Genomic DNA, 13,828 nt, shown 5'->3' with positions numbered 1-13,828 from the left:
GTCTCTGTGTAGTCAATGCCATAGGTTTGGGAGTACCCTTTTGCAACTAATCGCGCTTTCAGGCGTTCAACACTACCATCAGGCAGATACTTAACCGTATAAACCCATTTACAACCAACAGCTTGCTTCCCAGGAGGAAGAGCAGTGAGGTCCCAAGTATGATTATGATGAAGGGCTGAGAGTTCTTCTTCCATGGCACGACACCACCCTGGAGAGGCAAGGGCTTCCTGGACATCTTTAGGAACAAGAACTGATGATAACAAGGTAACAAACCGGCGATGGGAAGCGAAAAGGTGAGGAAGAGAAACATAATTAGAATGGGATGAAGGGTGCAAGTACGTTTACCTTTCCGCAAAGCAATGGGTAGATCAATCTCAGATGCTAAGTGCGGGTCTGGTGCCGAATCCGTCGACGAAGATGTAGCCGGAGGAGTAGTAGCTGGTGCACGTGGGCGATGTGTAAACACATGACAGATAGGTGGGCGTTCAACAGGTGGTGGCACCGGAGGCAAGGATTTGGTCACGACTAGAACAAAGGGAGGAGGATCGACAACGGGGAGTGGAAGAGGAGGTGATGAGGAGGAAGAAGCATCACCAAACCCCAAAAAGAACGGAGTAGACTCAAAGAAACTGACATCAGCACACACAAAGGACCATCGAGAACCATGATGGTAACACCTATACCCTTTCTGGGTCCGAGAATAGCCAAGGAAGATGCACTTGAGAGAACGGGCATCAAACTTGTCGTTCCCGGGACCCAGATTATGGACAAAACAGACACACCCAAAAACTCTCGGCATAAGAGGGAACAGAGACAAAGTGGGAAACAAGACCTGAAACGGAGAATGACCATCAAGGATGAACGTGGGCATCCGGTTAATCAAAAAACAAGTGGTAAGCACTGCATCACTCCAAAAAGGTTTGGGAACATGCATGTGATGCATTAGGGATCTTGCTGTTTCAAGGAGATGGCGATTCTTTCTCTCAGCCACCCCGTTTTGTTGTGGGGTGTAGGTACACGAGGTCTGATGTATAATGCCGTGTTGGTCCAGGTATTCCTGAAATGATGAGGATAAATATTCGCGGCCATTATCAGAACGAAAAACTTTGATATGGGTACCAAATTGGTTACGAATCTCAGCATAAAATTTTTGAAAAATGATAAACAATTCACTTCTTTCTTTCATTAAATAGAGCCACGTCATCCTTGAAAAATCATCCACAAAAATGACAAAATATCTGTATCCATTATATGACATCACTTTATAAGGACCCCAAACATCTGAATGAACTAAAGAAAAAAGACTCGACACACGGTTATCAACCCTAGAACTAAAGGGAACACGATGGTGTTTCCCAAACTGACACGACTCACAATCCAAAACAGAAAACTGACTCAAGGACGGAACCAAGAACTTCAAGACTTTTAGCGACGGATGACCAAATCGGCAGTGCCACTGGAGAGGAGAAAGAGATGACTGGAGAGCTGCTGAAGTTCTACCACCACCACCGTCAAGATAATACAGTCCACCTGCTTCATGCCCTCCACCAATCTTCATCCCCGTCTTGAGATCTTGAAAGACACACATAGAAGGATAAAAGGTAATGGAGCAGTTAAGTGATTTGGTCAGCTTACTAACAGACATAAGGTTAAAAGGCAATTTAGGAACATACAGAACTGATGAGAGGGATACAGGATCTAGGTCAACATTACCAACACCACAAATTGAGGATGTGGAACCATTAGCAAGGGTGACAGATTGTGATGTTGAGCAATGAGATAAGGAGAAAAACACACCTGGAGTTCCAGTCATGTGATCAGAGGCTCCAGAGTCAATGATCCAGGGATTGGGTGTAGATGCCAGACAAGCCATACCTAAGTGAGCAAAAGTCGCCGTGTTCTGCTGTGATTGGATAAACCTCTCATATTCATCACGGGGAACACTTTACCATCTCCTTCATGGGACCATCTGTGGATGTAGTAGGCAATTGGTCAGATGAATGATTCTCATGTCTAAAGCTGGAACTTGAGTCACCGGTCGCGGCATGATTGGCCCAGGTTGAGGGAGGACCATGTAGATCATAACAATAGTTGATGGTATGTCCATCCATACCACAATGAGTGCACTTCCTCGGGCCTGAGCTATGTCCTCTACCATGGGCTCCCCCTGAATCTCTGCTCCCAGTACAACCACCACCATGATTATGAGTAGACCCACCATTGCCACTTCGGCCATATGCAGAACCACTACCACCACCACGGCCAGACTGAGCTCCCCGAGCTCCACCTCTACCACCACGGCCTCTCGATGCAACAAAGGCAAATCTATCTGAGATATTAGAGTTCTCAGTAGATCCGATAGAAATCCTCCGAAGTCAAGCAAATACCTCTTCTAGGGACGGATGAGCTGATCCCCCTAATATCTGAGTCCGTACTGGTTCATATTCAGACTTTAGTCCCACCAAAAATCTAGTCACATTAAGCTGCTCTCTCTGTTGTTGCTGAATCTTGACATCAGAAGTGAGAGGATGATAGACATTCAACTCATTACGTATGTTCTTCATGTTGGCATAGTACTCCTCAAGACTCTGATTGCCTTGTTGCAGATTAAAGTACTATTGATAAAGCTGATAAACTCTGGTTGTGTTGTCCTGCCCCGAATACAATTTCTTCGCATGGTCCCACACATCTTTGGCAGTATCAAGGAACATGAAGTTCACACTAATCCTGGGTTCCATACTGTTTCACAACCATGTGATGATCTGAGCATCCTCTTACTCCCAGTCTTCGTACTCGTGAGAGTCAGAGGAGGGTTTCTCCTCTTTGATGTGTTTTACCTTCTTCTTTGCCTTCAGAAAGACTTCAACGGATTTAGCCCAAGGCACATAATTCTCTCCATTTAACTTAATGGAGGTCATCTGAACATTCAAGTAGTCTGTAGGCACCATCACACTAGGTTTATAATCATTATTGTCTCCCATTATGTTATCACCAATTCGGCCCTCTATTCTTCCTCTACTAGGAGAGGGCGATCTCAGAAATCATAGCAACCGACCACATACGACCTGACTGGAGACATAGAGACCCCCAAGGGAAGAGGGCGATCACTCCTTTTCAGCCCTTTCCCTTATCTCCAATCGAACACAGAAAAAAAGAGGAAAACCCTAGATAGGGTGCACAGAGAATGAACCCTAGGCAAGCAGAAATCTAGGCAGATTTAACCTAGCTCTAATACCATGTTATAATTCAGGTCTGCCTTAGAGTTCGGCCTGACTGAGTTCAGTTATGTAGGAAGAAGAAAAGGTGATAAAGAAAGAGAGAAGAGAGAATTCTGGTTCGAACTGACAGAGTCAACTTGACTTCTCCCAGTCGACCAGTAAGTATTTATATTATTATTAAAACATGACTGAAAAGACTTATGTGCCCTTACTTAAGTTAAGAGCACATGTTCCAACACAACATTACAGATCATTAACATCAATCAAGGTATAAAAACAGAAATACCCCTACGCTAACAATATGCAAAAAATATATCCACTCTAGCATGTCAGTTTCCTGATATAGCTTCCTATTCATTATCGCTCTTACTTTTCATCAGGAATTGAGTTGCAGATATTGAGATACATCTTTGGAACCCAAGGATGATGCGTCTCTCAACCAATATCTAAATCTCCAAGGTCCTCTTAATCTTCAATAAAAGGTCTTGTAGATCTTTCAAATTTGAACATATATGAGAAAGTTTTATAAAAAGAATTGGGGGGGGGGGGCACATGAGAAATTTGAACATAACTGGTGGGTTCCACATGGAGATGGAGGTCTATTATCCAGCATTTCCTTTTTATTAGCATGAATAGGTATTCCCAAATATGAGGGTTATGCAATCATATTTCTTCCAAGAATGCCAACTCTTGCCCAAGTGTAACAAGACTTTTGGGCATGTTACACTTGGGCAAGAAATGGGCTTAAATTCTTGCCCATTTCTGAATAGAAATTGAACAGATATCCATACCAAACATCATTTTAGCCCATTCTTTCCCAATCTAAGGACTTTTGGTCATGTCACACTTGGGCAAGAAATGGGCTTAAATTCTTGCCCATTTCTGAATAGAAATTGAACAGATATCCATACCAAACATCATTTTAGCCCATTCTTGCCCAATCTAAGCAAGAATGAGCCGGAAATGGGCTCTAGGATGTGAACTAAATGGACCCTTAGAAGGCTTGCCCAGACTCAAAGGTGAGGCTCGTTCTTTGGGGTGCACTGCAGACAGAGCCTGTACCCAAGTATGGCTCACCTGGCTTGTTGCTATATTTTGATAAACTACTAACCTTGGGCTTTATGTTGAATAAGTAATTTATTATAGTGTAGGTTGTAATTGTATCTGTAGAGATGTAGAACAATAATGTGGTCCCCACTGCTGTTTGTCTATTTATGTTGCTTAGTTGGTAGTTGGTAGTTATTTTCTGTTTCTGTTATTTCTTAGCTTATGTAAGCAGTAGGGGTAATTCTGGCTTTTTACCCTGTTTTAAACTATTAATATAAATAGTTGAGTGGGGCGATAATCTCAGTCATAACCCACACTCTTCTTTGACTTTCTCCTCTTCGTATTCTCTTTTCTCCTTCTCCTCTTCTTCTCTTTTTCTTCTCTTATTCTCAGCTTTCTCTCTTGTTTATTTTACATTACAACTAGAACTGATTGCAGTCTTACTAGACAAGTTGGTATCAGAGCCAACCTAGGGCTTCTCATGAGAGTCTAGTCAGGCCGACTGCATGAGAACTTCCTAGGGTTGTAAGTTTTAGCAAAGATAAGCCAATCGGCTGGTTCTTTGAGATTGCTGGCAGAGTGCAGCAGATGCCCAAAGGGTTCATAGAGCCTTGAAAGGTGTCTAGTGATCAAGAAGAATCAGAGGAAATGAAAAAAGTTCCATAGTGCATAGTTCATACCATTAAACTTAATAGGGAGAACCTCCATCCTTTCTGATGCCATTAAAAGGACAAAGAACAACAGTGCACACTTCCAAAAGAGTAGATAGACTTCAAGTCAGAAAGTAGAGAGAAGTACCTTGCAATTGATGTCCAGAAAAGAAAACTGTAATAGTCTTCCAAACCCAGAAGTAGATATACCCTCGTAGTATTATCCTGCCCAAAATAGAGCTTCTTGGCATGTTACCATATGTCCTTAGTTGTATCTAAGAACATAAAGTTGGCACTTATTTTGGGTTTCATACTGTTCCATAACCATGTCATGATTTGGGCATCTTCCTGTTCCCAGTCATCAAACTTTGGAGAGTCAGCTGATGGTTAATCTTCCTTCACATGCTTCACTTTCCTCTCTGAAACTTCCACATCTCAAACTGTTACCCTTGCCAATAGTTCCTCTTCTCCCATCTGTGGTGTTGGTAATGTTGACACAACTTCTCTTTCTTTACCATTTGTTCTATATGTACCTAAATTTCCATGCAATCTTATGTCAGTTAGTAAATTAATTAAGACCCTTAATTGCATTATTACATTTTCCCCTTCATTTTGTGTTTTTCAGGATCTCAAGACGGGGAAGAAGATTGGTGGAGGGCATGAAGCCAGTGGATTGTATTATCTTGACAGTGGTGGATCGTCAGTTGTACTTCAGACTTCTCTCACTCCTCTACAATGGCATTGTCGGCTGGGACATCCATCTCTCAAGGCACTCAAGAGACTAGTTCCGCCTTTGAGTCATTTGTCGTCTTTACAGTGTGAGTCGTGTTAATATGGGAAACACCATCGGGTTTCCTTCAATCCTAGAGTTGATAATCGTATGTTGAGTCCTTTTGCTTTAGTTCATTCAAATGTTTGGAGTCCGATTAAAATAGAGTCTTATAATAGTTACAAGTATTTTGTCACTTTCATTGATGATTGTTCGAGGATGACATGGATTTATTTAATGAAAGAAATGAGTGAATTATTTTCCATTTTTCAAAAATTTCATGCTGAATTATGTGCACAATTTGGTGTTCCAATCAAAGTTCTTTGTTTAGATAATGGTCGTGAATACTTTCTCACTTCCTTTCAATAGTATTTAGAACATGGCATCATTTATCAAACTTCATGTGCATCCACCCCTCAGCAAATTGGGGTGGCTGAACGAAAAAACCGTCATTTCCTTGAAATTGCCCGGTCCATTCTTCATCATATGAGTGTTCCTAAACGATTTTGGAGTGATGTTGTACTTACTATTTGTTTCCTTATTAATCGGATGCCCTCCTTCATCCTTCATGGTCCGTCTCCCTTTTCTGTTTTGTTCTCCACCTTGTCTCATTTTCCATTAACACCTGGAGTCTTTGGCTGTGTGTGCTTTGTTCACAATCTGAGTCCTGGGTTAGACAAGCTGGATGCATGCTCTATTAAGTGTATTTTTCTTGGCTACTCTTGAACCCAGAAAGGGTATAAGTGTTACAATCCCATTACTCGGAAGTTCTATGTCTGTTTTGATGTCACTTTTTTTGAATCCGTCTCGTTCTTCTCGGGACCTGAAGTATTGTTATCTCCACCTTTGCTTCCTCTCCCTCTTCCAGTCCGTGATCCCGTTCCGGTTGTTCTAGTTGGGACTGAACCTTCACCTCCTCCAGTGTAGATTCTTACTGAATGACCATCGATCCGTTACATGTATACTCATTGACAGACATCGGCACCTCCTCCGGCTTCTACTTTGTCTGTGGATCCTGTTGTTGCTCCTGTCCCAAAACCTTTAGAGCTTGATCTTCCCATTGCTTTACGGAAAGGTAAACGTAGTTACACCCTACATCCCATTTCTAATTTTGTTTCAATTTCTCACCTTTCCGCTTCACATCGCCAGTTTGTTTCTCTATTGTCACCTATCTCTATACCTAAGGATGTCCAAGAGGCCTTACTTCACCCGAGTGGCATCAAGCAATGGAGGAGGAACTCTCTGTTTTTCAACATACTCACACATGGGAGCTCACTACTCTTCCTCCAGGTAAGCATGTTGTGAGTTGTAATTTGTAAATGGGTGTATACTGTTAAATACTTGTCGGATGGCAGTGTGGAGCGTTTGAAGGCTCGACTTGTTGCTAAAGGTTATTCTCAATTGTATGGGGTTGACTATTTGGAGACCTTCTCTCTAGTGACAAAAATTAGTTCAGTCCATGTCTTAATTTCCCTGGAAGTTATGTATTATGTATGACTGGCCCTTGTTTCAACTTGACATTAAAAATGCATTCCTTCATGGTGACCTTATGGAGGAGGTATATATGGAGCAACCACCTGGGTTTGTTGCTCAGGGGGAGGATGGTAAGGTGTGTAGACTGGAAAAGGCAATTTATGAGTTGAAACAATCTGACATTAAAAATGCATTCCTTCATGGTGACCTTATGGAGGAGGTATATATGGAGCAACCACCTGGGTTTGTTGCTCAGGGGGAGGATGGTAAGGTGTGTAGACTGGAAAAGGCAATTTATGAGTTGAAACAATCTCCTTGTACTTGGTTTGGCAAGTTTAGTGAAGTGGTGAAGAATTTTGGAATGAAACAATGTTAGGTTGACCACTCAGTGTTCAACTATGATTCAAAAGCTGGAAAGATTTTATTAGTAGCAATGTGGATGATATTGTCATAACTAGCAATGATAGATTGGGGATTGATAAACTAAAGGCCTTCCTACAAGACCATTTTCAAACAAAAGACCTGGAAGTTGAAGTATTTCTTGGGTATAGAAGTTGCCAAATCAAAACAAGGTGTAAACATGTGCCAAAGAAAATATGTCCTTGATCTACTGGATGAAACAGGATTGTTAGGTGCGAAACCGACTGAAACTCCCAAGGAACCAAATGCTAAGTTGAGCAGTGATACAAGTGAAATATTTGATGATCCTGGAAGATACAGACGGTTAGTGGGGAAGTTGAACTATCTGACTATCAGTGTGGTGAGCCAATTTATGCAGAACCCTCGGATACCTCACTGGCATGTAGTTAGGTTTGTAAGGTACCTAAAGGGAGCTCCAGGCTGCGGGTTATTGTACAAACCAGGAGAAAGACTTAAGGTAGTTGGGTATATAAATGCAAATTGGGCAGGCTCAATGTTGGATAGAAGATCTACTACAAGTTACTACACATTCCTTGGAGGAAATCTGGTGACATGGAAGAGTAAGAGCATACCGTTGTGGCAAGGAGTAGTGTTGAAGCCGAATACAAAGCCATGGCACACACTACATGTAAATTAGTATGACTGAGAAACCTCCTATAAGAAATTGGATTCTCGATGGACAGACCTATGGGATTGTACTATGATAATCAAGCTGCAATTCACATTTCATCTAATCCTGTTTTTCATGAGAGAACAAAACACAGAGATTGATTGCCACTTTGTGAGGGAGAAAGTCCTTACTGGAGAGACAAGTACAGAACATGTGGGCTTAGGTGATCAGTGGATAGATTTGTTTACAAAAGGTTTAAGCTCAAAGAGAGTAAACTATATATGTAACAAGTTGGGATTATATGGCATATTTTCCAGCTTGAGGGGGAATGTTAGAGTTAGCCGAATGAGGGGTAGATTAGTCTTTTCATTCAGTTTAAGTTATGTGCTTACGTGGCAGTTCTAATATTACTCTTGTAGACTTCATGTCCCATACTTAAGTGGGGGCAGTTTAGTCATTGTACTTTAATTAAAACCCCTAATCCATATTATGGTCGACTGGTAAGGTTTAGGCTACCAGGTTCGATTGATTTGAACTGCTGAAGCTCCTAAAATAACAAAACTTAATAGGGAGAACTTCCATCCTTTCTGATGCCATTAAAAGGACAAAGAACAACAGTGCACACTTCAAAAAGAGTAGAGAGACTTCAAGTCAAGAAGTAGAGAGAAGTACCTGGCAATTGATGTCTAGAAAAGAAAACTGTATTTGTCTTCCAAACCCATAAGTAGATTGAAACCCTTCTAGATCAAAACCGATCCAAACCAAACCAAAGAGGATCAATAGATCTCCTCTAGGCAACACCAGATCTAAAGATTCAAGCCTGTTAGAGTTAGCCGAATAAGGGTAGATTAGTCAACTCACCTTGGTTAAGTTATGAGCTTATGTGGCAGTCTTATTAGAGGTTCTCTGTCCCATACTTAAGTAGGGCAGTTTAGTCCTTGTACATTTAATTAGAGCCTAATATTAAGAGGTCGAATGATAGGATTTAGCTATAAGGTTCGACAGTTCTTTCATCTTCTTCTTCTTCTTCTCCTCTTCTTCTTCTTCTCCTTCTCTTTCTTCTTCTCCTTACTGGTTCGGACTACTGTGGCAACAATAGAAACATGGTATCAGAGCAAGGTTCGTGACCTGTTTCAGTTCGTGACAACTTCAGTTCGTGCTTCAGTTCTCTCCTTTTCTTCTCTGGGCTGTCAATGGAGAAAAGTGGTTCGTCCCAGGCCTGAAACATCTCAGCTCTTCTTTTTTTCTGGTGCGCAGAACCTCCTTTCCTAAGAAAACAACTTCAGCAGTGAATGGTTGGCTGAAGCTCTCAAACGAAGGTTGGTTATCTCTTCTCTTTGTGCTGTTGGTATTTCTGGGTTGAAAATCTTCAAGAACTTGAGAGGACTGATCAGAACCTAGAGAACTAGGTTGGTTGTTGCCCTGGTTCTTGGAGAAATTCCAAGAACAGGCTGTGTTTACAGTAACCAAATGGTGTAAGGGCTGCTGCTGGTGGCCAAATGGTGTAGGGGCTACTATAGGTGGCCGAATGGTGCAAGGTGTAATGCAATGGTACTAGTTGAGTTCTTGTTGGTCTTGTGGTGCCCTCTTAAAAGCGTTAAAGCATGTCTGTATTGTGTGTGACAGCTATGGCTGTGTGGTGGTGCTTGTGATGCACAAACTCTGTTGAGTAGTTGTAAGAGAGCTTGCATGTGGTTAGTAAGTGCTGAATTAATGTCGGTGTAGTCTGTGTTTTTTTTTTTTTTGTGAAATCAGTAGTGGTGTGGATAAGAACAAAGGCGTGTGTATCTATCATTGTGTTTAGGGACTGCTGTAGGTTTTGAAACATCAAACTCTTGACAGCAACACTTAGTTGGTGATTGGGAAGTCAGATTAGAGGCAGCATTGAAAGAGTATCATGGCAGCAATGGGAGATGGCTGTAGTGATCAGAAACCTAGTGTGGTGGTTTCCTCTGACTATCTAGGTGTACAGATGACCTCAATTAAACTGAATGGTGAGAACTATGTTCCATGGGCCAAGTCGGTGGAAGTTTTTCTCAAGGCAAAGAAAAAAGTGAAGCATGTGAAAGAAGATAAACCATCGGCTGACTCTCTAGGGTTTGATGATTGGGAACAGGAGGATGCTCAAATCATGACATGGCTATGGAACAGTATGGAACCCAAAATAAGTGCCAACTTCATGTTCTTAGATACAACTAAGGACATATGGGAACATGCCAAGAAGCTGTATTCTGGGCAAGATAATACTACAAGGTATATCAGCTCTATCAGGAGTACTTTGGTCTGCAACAAGGAAATAAAACCCTAGAAGAGTACTATGTCAGTATGAAGAACCTCAGAAATGAACTCAATGTCTATCATCCTCTCACTCCAGATGTTAAGGTTCAGCAACAACAGAGGGAACAACTAGATGCCACAAGGTTCTTAGTGGGGTTGAAATCAAAGTATGAACCAGTTAGGGCCCAAATATTGGGGGGCTCTACCCTTCCTACACTCGAGGAAGTGTTTGCTCGGCTTCGCAGGATTTCTTTGGGACAGACAGAGAATCCCACATAGTCTGATAGATCAGCTTTTGTGACAGCCAGAGGAGGTGGACGTGGTACGAAAGGGGGAGGACATGCCTCCGGAGGAGGTCGTGGTGGTTCCATATTTGGCCGTGGTGGTGGTCATGACTCAGGGGGAGGTCGTGGCAAAGAAAAAGGCAGCTCTACAAGGAAGTGTACCCACTGTGGCAGGGAAGGACATTTGGTAAATTTCTGTTATGATCTCCATGGCCGCCCTCCCTCTAAATGGGCCAATCATGCTATTGCTGGTGGGGTTGATGTCAGTGATAATCAACAGGCAGACCTAACTCCTTCCACATCTACATTTGTTTTCGGAAGGGAGATGGTGAGTGTACCGCGTGATGAGTATGAGCGGTTCCTTCAGTCCACTTCACAGCACACTACTACTACTCTTGCCCACTCAGGTATAGTTTGCCTGTCATCTAAAACCTCTCCTTGGATTATTGACACTGGAGCCTCTGATCACATGACCGGGACTCCAAGTGTGTTCTCTTCTCTCTCTGAAACTTCTACATCTCAAACTGTTACCCTTGCCAATGGTTCCTCCTCTCCCATCTGTGGTGTTGGCAATGTTGACATGGCTTCTCTTTCTTTATCATATGTTCTATGTCCCTAAGTTTCCATTCAATCTTATGTCTGTTAGTAAATTAACCAAGACTCTTAACTGTTCTGTTACTTTTTTCCCTTCCTCTTGTGTTTTTCAGGATCTCAGGACGGGGAAGAAGATTGGTGGGGGGGCATGAAGCTGGTGGGTTGTATTATCTTGACGGTGGTGGATCGTCAGTTGCGCTTCACACTTCACTCACTCTTCTACAGTGGCATTGTTGACTAGGACATCCTTCTCTCAAGGCACTCAAGATACTAGTTCCGTCTTTGAGTCATTTGTCAGTGTTATAGTGTGAGTCGTGTCAGTTTGGGAAACATCGTCGTGTTTCCTTCAGTCCTAGAGTTGAAAGTCGTATGTTGAGTCATTTTGCTTTTGTTCATTCAGATGTTTGGGGTCCGATCAAAATAGAGTCTTATAATGGTTACAAGTATTTTGTCACTTTTATTGATGATTGTTCAAGAATGACATGGATTTATTTAATGAAAGAAAAGAGTGAATTATTTTCCATTTTTCAAAAATTTCATGCTGAAATACGTACACAATTGGTGTTCCAATCAAAGTTCTTCGTTCAGATAATGGTCGTGAATATTTTCTTATTTCCTTTCAATAGTATTTAGAACAGCATGGCATCATTCATCAAACTTCATGTGCATCCACTCCTCAACAAAATGGGGTGGTTGAACGGAAGAACCGTCATCTCCTTGAAACGGCTCAGTCTATTCTTCATCATATGAGTGTTCCTAAACGGTTTTGGAGTGATGTTGTACTTACTGCGTGTTTCCTCATTAATCGGATGCCCTCCTTTATTCTTCATGGTCGGTCTCCCTTCTCTATCTTGTTCCCCACCTTGTCTCCCTTTCCATTAACACCCCGTATCTTTGGCTGTGTGTGCTTTGTTCACAATCTAAGTCCTGGAATAGACAAGTTGGATGCACGCTCCATTAATGTTTTTCTTGGCTACTCTCGGACTCAAAAAGGGTACAAGTGTTACAATCCCATTACTCGGAAGTGCTATGTCTGTCCTGATGTCACCTTTTTTGAGTCTGTTCCCTTCTTCTCAGGAACTGAAGCATCTTCGTCTCCACCTTTACTTCCTCTTCCTCTTTCGGTCAGTGATCCCGTTCCGGGTGTTCCTGTTGTTGACTCGTCACCTCATCCAGTGCAGATCCCTACTGAACGACCACCAATTCGGCAAGTGTATACATGTTGAACGACACCGGCCCCTCCTCCAGCTTCTACCTTGTCCGCGGATCCTATCGTTGCTCCTGTTGCTGAACCCTCAGGACTTGCTCTACCCATTGCCTTACGGAAAGGTAAACGTAGTTCTAGTCTCCATCCCATTTTCAATTTTGTTTCAGTATCTCGCCTTTCTGCCTCACATCGCCAGTTTGTTTCACTATTGTCATCTATTTCCGTACCTAACAATGTCCAAGAGGCTCTTAGTTCACCTGGGTGGAGGCAGGCAATGGAGGAGGAACTCTCTGCTCTTCAGCATACTCACACGTGGGAGCTCATTACTCTTCCTCCTGGTAAGCATGTTGTGGGTTGTAAATGGATGTATACTGTTAAATACTTGCCAGATGGTAGTGTGGAGCGTCTGAAAGCCAGACTTGTTGCTAAAGGTTACTCACAGTTGTATGGAGTGGACTATATGGAGACCTTCTCTCCAGTGGCTAAGATTAGCTCTGTCTGTGTGTTAATTTCCCTGGCAGTTATGTATGATTGGCCCCTATTTCAACTTGACATAAAAAAAGCCTTCCTTCATGGTGACCTTATAGAGGAGGTATATATGGAGCAACCACCTGGGTTTATTGCTCAAGGGGAGGCTGGTAAGGTGTGTAGACTGAAAAAGGCAATTTATGGGTTGAAACAATCGCCTCGTGCTTGGTTCGGGAAGTTTAGTGAAGTGGTGAAGAATTTTGGAATGAAACAATGCCAGGTTGATCACTCAGTGTTCAGCTATGACTTAGAAGCTGGAAAGATTTTATTAGTGGTCTATGTGGATGATATTGTCATAACTGGCAGTGACAAATTGGGGATCGACAAACTAAAGGTCTTTCTGCAAAATCATTTTCAAACAAAAAACCTTGGGACATTGAAGTATTTCTTGGGTATAGAAGTTGCTAGATCAAGACAAGGTGTAAACCTGTGCCAAAGAAAATATGTTCTTGATCTATTGGACGAAACAGGACTGTTAGGTGCAAAACCGGCTGAGACTCCTATGGAACCAAATGTTAAGTTGAGCAGTGATACAGGGGAAATATTTGATGATCCTGGAAGGTATAGATGACTAGTGGGGAAGCTGAACTATTTGACTATCACGAGACCAGACATCTCCTTTGCAGTCATTGTGGTGAGCCAATTTATGCAGAACCCTCGTATATCTCATTGGGATGCAATTCTTAGAATTGTAAAATATCTGAAGGGAGCTCCGGGTCATGGGCTATTGTATAAACCAGGAGGAAAACTT

The sequence above is a fragment of the Nelumbo nucifera genome, chromosome 1 (assembly GCF_055504915.1).
Source record: "Nelumbo nucifera cultivar China Antique chromosome 1, China Antique-T2T, whole genome shotgun sequence".
NCBI classification, from domain to species: domain Eukaryota; kingdom Viridiplantae; phylum Streptophyta; class Magnoliopsida; order Proteales; family Nelumbonaceae; genus Nelumbo; species Nelumbo nucifera.
This window is presented reverse-complemented; position numbering follows the sequence as displayed.